Source organism: Opisthocomus hoazin, chromosome 4 (assembly GCF_030867145.1).
Source record: "Opisthocomus hoazin isolate bOpiHoa1 chromosome 4, bOpiHoa1.hap1, whole genome shotgun sequence".
Classification (NCBI taxonomy): domain Eukaryota; kingdom Metazoa; phylum Chordata; class Aves; order Opisthocomiformes; family Opisthocomidae; genus Opisthocomus; species Opisthocomus hoazin.
Genome location: NC_134417.1, coordinates 2,083,722 through 2,096,387, shown reverse-complemented (window position 1 = coordinate 2,096,387; position 12,666 = coordinate 2,083,722). Strand labels below are relative to the sequence as shown.

General features: G+C 51.2%; 1 protein-coding gene across 2 annotated transcripts in view; it reads right to left on the bottom strand.

The window, feature by feature from the left end:
• Positions 1–12,666, bottom strand: part of GPC1 (glypican 1) — a 195,317-nt gene that overhangs the window by 69,815 nt on the left and 112,836 nt on the right. The gene's annotated exons all lie outside the window — the stretch shown is intronic.

The window sequence follows — 12,666 nt, the reverse complement described above, 5'->3', positions numbered from 1 at the left end:
GCCACCGGAGAGACAAAGCGGAACATGCCCGAGGTGCTTCTGGTTGACCAAGCCTTCCCGCCTTGCTTTATTTTTTGCTTCATCATTCAACCTTCTCTGGTTTTGGGAAGCTGGGGCAAAATCCATGCAGCTGGTACACAGCTGGGCGAGCCTAAAAATACGCCTGCTCCCCATGTGCGTGGAAGGGAAGTTTTTGGAGCTGCACGGAGCTGCTCTGATCAGAGAGCCAATCTTCACCTCAGCTCTGCTGACGCCCAGCACTTTCGCCCACCTACGCCAGCTAAAGACTCGGTAGAAAACACGTCAGGCTGTTGGAACGTGTGGAGCAATGGTTCAGTAACATCCTACGAAATCAAAAGCAAACACACCAAAGCAAATAAACAAATCCCACAAAAATAATTAGATATTGGTTGGGTTTTCCTTCCACGTGCATTAAAGCCAATCATTCCTCTGGGTGACTCCCGCAGCGCGTTTTTAAAGAGGCTGCAATCAAGGACAATTGATTAACGAGCCTGAACGCTGCACGTGCCCAAACACTTCCACTATCTAGCAAGATGCTGTCTGGAAAGAAAACTAATGCCCTTTATTACGCCAGCCTCACGGTAAGATCACAGCCTTCCTTCTTGTTGACGCTCAAGCCTGTATAGGGTCATGCTATCAAAAACCCAGCGAAATCCCAGTATCAGAACAGGCACATCTGAACCAGATTACAGCCTCTTACAACTGAGATAGATAAGCACAAAACCAAAGCATTTCGAAAACAGGCAATTTTAAAGTTTTATGTATTTTTTCCTACTCTCACTTTTGTTGTTAAATACTACTATTTGACATGGTTTTATTTATTATTCTTCCTCCCGGATTCCAGACTGCAACACTGCAGGTAAGCCCATAATAATGGGGAACACACATTTTCCGAAGCAGCAGAGAAGGGAATTGCTCCAAGCCCAAGTGGCTGGACAGGACACGAACTTGGCAACCCAAAACTTCCACCGGCCTGCTGTAGCCACAGTCTGAACACCGTGGTGGAAGTGGATTATGGACAGCTGCCTCTGCCAGGCATCACCACCGAGGAATCAGATGAAGCAGAATTGTGTCATGTTCTCGGGTTGAAAGGGAGGGGGGAAGAGTGACAAGCGCTTAGAAAGCTTAGGAGAGGGGAAAAGATAAAGCCAGCCAGGCCAGAAAGAAAACAAACTGGTGGGTAAGGAAAGCAGAAGCGCTGACAGCGCTGATATAGAAGCAGACGACAGGGGAGACAAGGAAGACAGCTCTGGTGAAAGGTAGGATTTACATATCACATTTCTGGCCCCGTTCCTGAGCGTTTCTGAGGACACAACCTCCAAAAAGAACTAAGCTTAACGTGGAGTATATTAAAAAATGCTTGTGCCCATCTAGCTGCCCCAGTTGCTGACTCCAAGGTTTCCTCCTCCCCAGCTCAGCTCGTTTGTTCGTTCGTTTGACCCTAGCTGGGCTCTCACCACAAATGGACAGGCTTGCCAGTCACCGCACAAGACGACGCACACGCTGAACGCCTTCAACCAATGCAGAAGCTCTCATCTACCTACAGAAACTGGTTCACTTACGGGAGCCACTCCATGCTAAAGGCCAACCTGTCTGTTCCCACAGCTCCTCTGACGCCGAAACGCAGAGCAAATCTCTTCAGAATGGTTTGTGCAATAAATCTTCGCGGCCTGCTAAAACATGGCCAGTTGCTGAGGTCCCAGGGGATTCACGGGAAAGCGGGTCCCCCCTTCCAACCTCCACTAATGAAAAAAAACACCACTGAACACCCTCCCCGCCCCCGAGCTGAAGACTACATAGTGAGAAACCCCTTCCAGCAGCAGCCTCAGCCATCAGAGAGGCTTTAACACGGTCTGCTGGGCTGCTACGACAGAACAGTGCTTCTTTGTTGAGGCAAACGTCCGAGGCAGACGCTGGCCGCTTCCCTCGGACCCGAGCCGTTCGACGTGCCGCAGGCTCCAGCAAACAGCCTTGCCCACTCCGTGTCCCTGAAACGTGAGCTTCGGGGCCCTTCAGACGCGAGAAGCAGCTGCCAGCTGAGCTTCACAGAATCCCAGCATGGCAGGGGTTGGCAGGGCCCTCTGTGGGTCACCCAGCCCAACCCCCTGCCCAAGCAGGGTCACCCAGAGCAGGCTGCACAGGACCTTGTCCAGGCGGGGCTGGAATATCTCCAGAGAAGGAGACTCCACAGCCTCCCTGGGCAGCCTGGGCCAGGGCTCCGTCACCCTCAGAGGGAAGAAGTTCTTCCTCGGGTTCAGCTGGAGCTTCCTCTGCTTCAGTTTGTGCCCATTGCCCCTTGTCCTGTCACTGGGCACCACTGAACAGAGTCTGGCCCCGTCCTCCTGACCCCCACCCTGCAGATATCTATAGGCATTTACAAGGTCCCCTTCGAGCACAAAACCAATGCTAGTTAAAAAAAAAAGAACCACATCATCATTTTGTTATCTGCAGGTACCATCAAGTCATCACTTCTGAAAACCTTCCCAGCAGCTCGGAGGTTCCAACGTGCAGAACAGCCCGCGGGGAAGGGCTCCGCACGCTGGGGCACTGTCGGGCGCTCGGCAGCTTCGGCTTCCACCAGCCCGCCGATTTTTCTGTAAATATTGAATCGGTTGCTAAGAGATTTCCTTGGACAATATGATATCACCCTGTTATTGCACCAGCGGCTATATATCATCCCCTGAAAACAGCAGAGCGTTGTTTAAAACCCCAGCTTCATGTCTGGTCAGTACAGCTGCGGTGGGAAAACCTCGCGAGCCCACCTGGTGCGGCAGCTCCCCTGAGCTGCTGAGCCTGCTGCCTTCTCCAGCGCGAAACGCAGCACCCCCGTCGCAAGGGGAGACCCTGCAACAGCCAGGACGGAGCTTGGGGTAGCAGCAAACACAACCTCTCCACTCGGAGCAAACGTACAGAATTTGATAGCAAAAGGCACGTCGCAGTAATGCATTACCTCCCAAGAACAGAAGCATATTCAGGAGAAAAGCTAAACAACGGGGTTCATTCCCTCAGAAAATCTAGTTAAGGCTAATATTTTTTTATATGGGATGGATGAGCATGTTACAGACAAGAAAACACTAGATAATTCTTTAATTAATAATCCTTCTTACGTACTATCCTTTCATTTAGAGGGACCTGATGATCTTCACGGGCTCTTTTCATCCTCCGAGCTTTATCGCAAACTGTTTGCAAAGAACCACCGCCGCTGTCGTACCGCGCGCTCCGAGGAGCGCCCGTCCCCCGAGCCCAGGAGGGAGGCTCGGTGCCCCAAGCGGGACGAGCCCCCACGCCAGCGTGCCCCTGCCGTCACGGGGGTCCTGCCCACGCAGGGCACTGTTGGACGCTTCTCTTGACCATTTCACTGCCGAGCGCCGGGGCTCCTCCGCAGAAATAACGTCACTCCTCTGGGGTGACCTTAGAGCAGCTGCCAGTGCCTGGAGGGGCTACAGGAAAGATGGAGAGGGGCTTTTCATAAGGAGGTGCAGTGATAGGACAAGGGGGAATGGCTCTAAACTAAAAGAGGGCAGATTTAGATATGAGGAAGAAATTCTTCCCCATGAGGGTGGGGAGGCCCTGGCCCAGGTTGCCCAGAGAAGCTGTGGCTGCCCCCTCCCTGGCAGGGTTCAAGGCCAGGTTGGATGGAGCTCTGAGCACCCTGGGCTGGTGGAAGATGTCCCTGCTGATGGCAGGGGGTTGGAACCAGATGAGCTTTCAGGTCCCTTCCAACCCAAACCATCCTATGATTCTATGATTTTTGTCAAGCAGCGTTGCCCGACGCTCACAGAAGCGCTAACGCGGATACAACTGCTCAAGCAGGCACATTTCAAATTCTCTTCCACATCGCCCTGTTGCATACAAACCCCCCTTTCTCAGCTGTGCAGAGGACTCGCAGCGAGAAAACGGCTTAAGTATAACGACTCCAAAACACAGCCGCTCCGGGGTATCACGTAGTGACACTCACGCTGGGCTGAGGCACATCTGGGCACATTTCTGAGGAGTTTTACAGGGCCAAAGTGTGGGAAAGCTTGCAAAAGGGCTTCTTGTTAGCACCGGAGCTTCCCCCAGCTCTCCCCACAGAGCCAGATTCCTCTGGCAAACCCTCCCGCTCCGACCCAGGGGCTGGGCTGCCCCTGCCCCCTTCCTCCTCCTCCTCCTCCTCGGCAGGGACTGACTGCCTCGCAGGAAAGGCAACCTCCAGGTAGGACTGGCTGGTTTAGAGTCAGCTTGGACGAGCGTACGTGTGGCAAGGCACAGCTGAAGTGTACGTGAGGAGTGACAAAGAGCTTCCTAACGCCACCAGCACATTTGTTCTTAATTAGCCTCTTTTCATATTAAGTGAATTTATGTTGCTGCTGTTATTAAAAATCCTTGCGGAGGACAATCAATGTAAAGTTACGGCAGCAGAATGCTAACAGGCGATGTGTCACACATGGATGCACTTTGAAAATCTCCACACGGCGTGAAAATGACCTTCAAACTGTAGGAAAACAGCATCTGCATTTCCAGCGGTCGTTCTTCCTAGCGCAACGGAGTTCACCGCGCTTCGGGGCAGACCTCTTCCCAGCAGCCCTCCCTCTAACTCGTTTAAGGGGATGGAGGTGATTAGGATCAGCAACCTGCTCACGTAACCCTGAATTTTTCTGGCATCATCCTCCAGGGGAAAAAAGCCAACCCACCACCACCACCAGAAGACCCAACCCAACGGCAGACCCCGTGTTTGTGGGGTCTGGACTCGCGCTGGGCGAGGCACACAGCAAAGGGAGACGCGCAGCCGTTGGGTCTTCCCAAAACACAAGGTGTGACCCTATTACAATTAAAGCCTCTTCATTTGTCTCAGGGCTGAAGCAAAGCAGGGAGCTTTGCTGAGTGGGGATGAAAAAAAAAAAAGCAATCAGAAGACTCTTGCTACTGAGTCATGACACAGTGGAAAAAAAATAATTTAGCTATTTCGCATGCTTGGGAAGCAAATCATTTCAGCCACTGGAGACAAACAGGGATTATCTAAATCAAACACAGAGAAATTTCTGACTCCTCCTGGTATTTCTCATGTTTAAGTACACAACACTGTGATGGGTCGCTCCTGCAAAACATTGTACACTTGATCCAGCTTCGGCGGGTCCGGATTTCAGCCCCTCAGCAACAGGGCGTGTTTACCACAGTAACGGCGATTTCTCTCTCTCCAAAAAGCTTGACCGCCGCTTGCTTTAATCGTTAGCTACCCAAACGGTAATTGTTTCTACTGAGACGAGCGCTGGCCAGCATTCCTAGCACGGCCAAAGCCTATCAAAGCATACACACTGAGAGCCACCCACGGTCATGCAGTGACCTGTCTCTTCTCATGGTGTGGCAGCACCACAGAGCCTCCAGCAGCAGTGGGAGAAGGAAAGGAGAAGGAAAGGAGAAGGAAAGGAGAAGGAAAGGAGAAGGAAAGGAGAAGGAAAGGAGAAGGAAAGGAGAAGGAAAGGAGAAGGAAAGGAGAAGGAAAGGAGAAGGAAAGGAGAAGGAAAGGAGAAGGAAAGGAGAAGGAAAGGAGAAGGAAAGGAGAAGGAAAGGAGAAGGAAAGGAGAAGGAAAGGAGAAGGAAAGGAGAAGGAAAGGAGAAGGAAAGGAGAAGGAAAGGAGAAGGAAAGGAGAAGGAAAGGAGAAGGAAAGGAGAAGGAAAGGAGAAGGAAAGGAGAAGGAAAGGAGAAGGAAAGGAGAAGGAAAGGAGAAGGAAAGGAGAAGGAAAGGAGAAGGAAAGGAGAAGGAAAGGAGAAGGAAAGGAGAAGGAAAGGAGAAGGAAAGGAGGGAAACACCCATCCTTTGGTGCATTTCAGAAATGGGACAGGGAAGGAGCGGCTACAATCCCTGTCTTCTGTAGATCAGCAGCGTTGGGTGGATCCCGCTGTACAAAACACCATCTACTTTAGATCCCAAATTAGCATACCCTCACGAGTATTAAACAACAATTAATAACTTCTTGAGAAACCAAGTCAATTAAATACACTTCTCATCCTTTCTGACACGTCAAGGGCAGTACAGCAGAATACAGGTGGGCAAAGAGGAGCAACATACATAAACTGACCGGCTTTAAAAAAAAAAAGAATCAATAAAAACTTAATCACGGCAGAATATAACCAACATATATCTGCTGCACTGAGACATTCACAGGGGAATTTCAGTTTCAGCAATAAACCAAATTAATTTCAAGTTAAACTAATATGGACATCTTGAATTTATCAGTGAAAATGCAAGCAATGTGAACTTTAAGTTTTCAAAAGGAAAAAGACATTTAATAAAAGTTCTCTCTTTTTGCCATGGGACTAAGGGAAAAACCCAATAATATATTACCCGTGCAATTCGCATAACTTCTGGGTTCTTATTTACAACACATTTTAGCGTGATTTTGTCTTAATATTCCATAACGATTTGCTGTCAGAACTGAAATTTGTCCTATTGTTAATCATTATTGTAACGAAGAAAAATTGCTTCGGTTAAAACTACGAGAACACAACTAACTACTGCTACTAAAGACACTCTGCGGGTGCGCTGCCGGGGGCTGGCGCGACCACCACCCACCAATAAATAACAGGTATGGATTACTTCAATCAGCAAATTGTTTTGAGATGGGAAAGGACCGCAACCATTTTCTACAGAAACTTCTATTGGTGGAAAAACGCTTTTGAGAAAAGCATTTGGCCAAAAGGGCCGTTATCCGCGGAAGGACTGCACCCGAGATGTTTCGGTTCGGACAGGGAGAGGGACCCGCAGCTCAGGTCCCTCGCGTCCACCACCCCGCCTGCGGGTTCCTGGGCAGAGCGCAGCCCTGGGGACGCTCCAGCGACGGAGCCCCGGAGCCTCGCAGCCCAGCCAGCAGGAAGGGAACCAACCCACAGCTCCTGGCACCGCTCCCGAAGAGCAACACTCCGGGGTTTGGCCCAAATGTTTAATTTGCAATTAAATTCGTAATGTTCAATTTGCAGCTGAAAAGACAAATCTGTTTACAGAAAACTCTGACGCAGTTTTTTCCCTGTGTTCATTGTAATATTCCATAAATTCATGCCTGTCATCAAATGACCACCAAAAAGCAGTGCTTAACAGGCTTCCATCTGCTTGCTTCGGATGCAGGCAAGCTGACGGCAAAGCCTTTGGACAACGCAGCCCTGCGCCGTACCTGCCGGGCCAGGAAAGGTTCCTCAGACCTACTTGTCCCAATGTCTCATCGGAGGACTAGAAACCAAAAACAGCATCTCATTTCCAGCTATTAATAATTTTTTTCAGCTCCAAGAATACATGCAACATTGGAATTCCTTCTTCAAAAGACAACGTGATGAATGGCATGAACTAGGAACACGATCAGAACAGCGAATCAAGACTAAAAACCCATCTGACAACGCCAGGCTGCTACAAAACACTGATGTTCAGTGACAGCAAGTGCTCCCCAGCCCACAGAGTTCAGTTTTGAAACAAAGCTGACACAGCTGAAGCGAGCACTGCCGACAGCTGAGCTTTCTTCTCTCTCAATTCTTTTTGATAACTAGTTCTAAATTTTAGGATATATTTATACCACACACCTCCAGAAGAAGGCTGCACCTGGGGAGGAACAACCTCATGCACCAGTACAGGCTTGGGGTGGACCTGCTGGAGAGCAGCTCTGTGGAGAGGGACCTGGGTGCCCTGGTGGACAACAGGGTGACCATGAGCCAGCAGTGTGCCCTGGCTGCCAAGAAGGCCAATGGGATCCTGGGGTGCATCAAGAAGAGTGTGGCCAGCAGGACGAGGGAGGTTCTCCTTCCCCTCTGCTCTGCACTGGTGGGGCCCCATCTGCAGTGCTGGGTCCAGTTCTGGGCTCCCCAGTTCAAGAAAGATGAGGAGCTACTGGAGAGAGTCCAGCGCAGGGCTACGAGGATGAGGAGGGGACTGGAGCATCTGTCCTACGAGGAGAGGCTGAGGGAGCTGGGCTTGTTCAGCCTGGAGAAGAGAAGGCTGCGAGGGGACCTTAGAAATGCCTCTAAATATCTGCAGGGTGGGGGTCAGGAGGACGGGGCCAGACTCTGTTCAGTGGTGCCCAGCGACAGGACAAGGGGCAACGGGCACAAACTGAAGCAGAGGAAGCTCCAGCTGAACCCGAGGAAGAACTTCTTCCCTCTGAGGGTGACGGAGCCCTGGCCCAGGCTGCCCAGGGAGGCTGTGGAGTCTCCTTCTCTGGAGATATTCCAGCCCCGCCTGGCCGCGGTGCTGTGCAGCCTGCTCTGGGTGACCCTGCTTGGGCAGGGGGTTGGGCTGGGTGACCCACAGAGGTCCCTGCCAACCCCTGCCACGCTGGGAGTCTGGGATTACATGGAGCTATTTCTACGCAGAAATAGCAGCATTGCTGAGGATAACACAAAGGGAAGAGTAATTATATTTGCTCACTGTTTAGAAAAAACCAGATGAACGCAGTGCTATCACAAGGTGATGGCCAAATATTTCTCTTTCCTGAAAATGAAGTAAAACAGCAACAACTGAAATGGCACATTTAAAAAACCCAAAAGCTTCAGCCACGCAGTATCTGCGAGAGCTGAAGCTGTGGCAGCTTTCACAGTTACTTTCGGTAACCCACAAAGCACCGGGCAAACGTCAGGAGGAGGAAACGGTGAAGGCTGCAGCAGCTCTTCAGCAGGGAACCGGGCAGTGGTGGCCCTGGCAGCCTGATGCCCGCGCCCTGCCTGGCTCGGGGTCTGACTGGCAAGGAATTCACGGGAGATGGTAACTCCTGCGCGGCCTGCCGGACCAGCCGGCTGCAGGGAGCTGGCTACAGACAGCGCTTCTGCCAGGAGAGGAGTCGTGACAGTCGCCAGTGACGAGATGGTAAAGAGGATGAAGCCACGGTTACTAATTGCGCAGCTAAAAACGACCCCAGCTGCTCTACAAGCTACAACCGAAAGCCCCAGCACGGGAGGGGTGCACCCAGCCCAAAGGTGCCAGCGGGTGCAGCAGGGTTTTGCTGATGGAAGCACAGAAAGCAAGCTCTCCCTTGCCTCTGCGTCTGGTCAGCGGTCGTGCCCGGGTGACCGGGTCTGAACCTCATCTTAAAAAACCCACACGCCCTGCTGCAGAAGAGAGCTAACGACACAGAGACATTGCGGGCCGGGAGGATGCTGGAGAGCGGGTCCTGTGGCCTCTTCACACACTCTTCAGTCTCCCAAGCTTGTCCCAAAATGCCATTTCTTCGTCCTGATATTCTTCTCCGTTTGCCTTCTCTTCCTTCTTCTTCCAAGCTTAAATTTTCCACCCTCTTTTGTCTTTCACGTGGCTCTATTCAGAAATCAGCTGTGATATTCCCACCTGCACTGCTGCGTAGTGGGCAGCTGAATCCTACCCGACGCTCTCTATCCCTTCCTACACCTGGATTTTACCCCAGAAAAGTGCTTCCATCCTGCTGCGGCCCGCGGTCTGCCAGGCTCTCGCCGCTCCCAGAGGCGGACGACGCTGCTGATGCCTCGGTGCTACACACGAGCAGGAGTCGATACACCTGGATCGATAGCTCAGGAAGAAAAACGGATGCTGGAGACACGAAGGAAAAAAAAAGCTATACATGACAAAAAAGAAACCAGAAAATCTTTAAAGAAACCCGCAAAATGGAAGGCGGAAAAAAGCAGCAATTCCACTACATAAATACCTACATTTATTTGCAGCGCAACTATTTTTGGACACCCCATTTTAGTCCCTAACCTGCATTTATTCTACCGGGGGTTTTGGTGGTTTTTCTTTCAACTGTCCGTGGAAGCTTTCTGGTCAGATATAGTAACAAGCACTCACCACAGCACTTTTAATTAACAAGCTCTAATAAATTTGCACATGTTGCAATACACAGCTCTAAAAATACACGCGTGCATCCCCAAGACCGTGGCCAGACTGTCCCGCAGCAAGGCCCCCCGGGAGCCCCAGGCTGCTCTTTGAGCGTTAAACCCAGCCCCGACACCCCGGCCCGCGGCCCCCGGGCGATGCTCTCCCACCCAAAAGCTGTCCCCGGCCCTGGCCCTCGCACCCGGCTTCACCCACCACGTCCAGAAGCTCCCGCCGGCCCGACGCCGCATCCAGCTCTGCACAGATGATGCACGTTGCTCCCTTTTTTGGGTTAATCTCCGCCATTTTGGCTAAAGCCAAGCTGCCAGCCAGAGGCCCGGCACTTGCCACAATCACAGTTCGGTGGCCATGCCGAAGGGGGGCAAAGATCAACCTCACCCTTGTCAAAACCTTCCAGTTCCCATCGGAATTGCTCAGCGCCGTGATGCTGGCCCCCATTTTTTTTAACCTGGGAAAGGCAGTTTGCTCTCAGTGTGGGGCACTGAGCGAGAACTGAGGGAACAGCTACGATTTTCCCTGGCTCTGACAGTCCCCTGTTGATGGGGCCAAGCTCTTTTCAGTGGTGCCCAGTGACAGGACAAGGGGCAATGGGCACAAACTGAGGCACAGGAAGTTCCGTCTGAACACAAGGAAGAACTTCTTCCCTCTGAGGGTGACGGAGCCCTGGCCCAGGCTGCCCAGGGAAGTGGTGGAGTCTCCTTCTCTGGAGATATTCAAGACCCACCTGGACAAGGTCCTGTGCAGCCTGCTCTGGGTGACCCTGCTTGGGCAGGGGGTTGGACTGGGTGACCCACAGAGGTCCCTTCCAACTCCTACTATTCTGTGATTCTGTCCCAGACCCGCATCCATTTCCCATGGGAACGTCGCACGCTTCAGTCAAAGGCATCAAACCCAAGGCAGACGCTCAGCCCAGCTGCTCCCCCCACCCCACGCCCCATTCCCAGATCCAGTCCTGATCTCCTGCGGCTGAAGTGGTCCCAACGACACCAAGAGACCGGCGCCAGGAGCTTAACAGGCTCAGTCTTAGGTTTTCAAGCGAACCACGGCACAAAGACGCGAAGCCAGGTGGAGAGCAGCTTGCCTGGGGACAGCCTTCCCAGCCCGGGCTTTTCACGCCTGCCCGGTGCGTGCCCCCGGCCCTGCATACATCTCCTCACTGAGAAAATTCTTTAATAGCACCTGTGCAAAACAGAATTGCCTGTTGTGTGCAGATGGTCAGTGAAGATCGGGTAACGCTAACGTGGATGATCTCCATGCGTGCACGCAGCTGGTCAGCGCAACACCCACTGGGGCTTCTCTTTTCCAAAGCAGAGAGGCAATGGTTTCTGGCAGATGTTATTTCTTACGCATACATCTTCCCCACGACACGTATTTTGGAGGTGGTATCAGTCCATTATCTTTTCTCCCACCGTAAACCATTTCCCATTTCAAGGGAAACACATGGAAAAGGGTGTAATGTACTTATCACACACCAGAAATATGCGTCATGTTGAAGTGTTTAGAAGGACTAAACTATCTTTCTACAAGGGTTAGTAGTCTTTTCACAAGGGGGTGTAGTGATAGGACAAGGGGGAATGGCTCTAAACTAAGAGGGCAGATTTAGATGAGATAGGAGGAAGAAATTCTTCCCTATGAGGGTGGTGAGGCCCTGGCCCAGGTTGCCCAGAGAAGCTGTGGCTGCCCCCTCCCTGGCAGGGTTCAAGGCCAGGTTGGATGGAGCTCTGAGCACCCTGGGCTGGTGGAAGATGTCCCTGTCCATGGCAGGGGGGTTGGAACCAGATGAGCTTTCAGGTCCCTTCCAACCCAAACCATTCTGTGATTCTGTACATGAGAGAGTACCAACATGTGCTGAATAGAAACAGGACAGCTGCCGTGAACCCTTCCACAGCTTGGAGAACTTCAGAGAATTCTACCCCGCGCAGACAGGAACGAGTTCCAAAAGCTTTTTCTGTGCTGTACGTTGCGCCGGCATATGGGAATGTTACAGCGATGCCATTAGCCAAGACTCTTTTGACATGATGTAAAGCATGTAATAATTATACATCAAATATGACGAGATGGAATTGAACCTGATCTCAATTAGCAACCAGAAGTATCCTTCCAACTGAGATTAATATTGATTAAACCATAACAAGACTAGTACTTGCCAATAAGAGCTCTATAAAATCAAGGAAAGGTGAGGCCAACCTCTAAGTTGGGAGCACTCTGTCACGAGCCGTGAAGACAAGTGATTCTCCTACGGCCTAATTTGTCCTCTTCAAAAATGGAAGCTTGGCTCTGTATAATTCAGGAAATTACAGTCATTTCGGCGGGCAGTTCGACTGGCCAGGAGCCCGGAGCAGAGATCAACAGCCTTCGGGAGACGGCTCTGTTTTCCTTCCAACTCGCCCCATCCCTGGCACGGTATTAATGACACCAAATCCCACTCCTCTCTCCCTTCCCCCCTCTCAGAAGCACAAGCCGGGACGTGGTTCCCACCACTTGTGTGCCGTACTTCAAAATATAGGCTTGTGCTTTTTAACTTCCCCCCTTGCACCAAATTAAGGTGGATATTTTGGAGCTGAACACATATATTGGATTTATTGGCTTTTCCCCCAAGCGAGGTATAATAGTTCCACCAGTCCAAGACTACATTTCCTTTACATGGAAATGATTGGATTTATTGCTAGCCATTTTTAGATCATATTAAGTCAAACCATAACAACTAATCACCCTGCAGGGCTTACTGCAGATTATAAAATGCTACTTGACAAACAGACACGCAAAGGTAAGAGAGGCAACAATACAAAGCTTGCAACAAATCTTCTTTTCAAGACTCCCG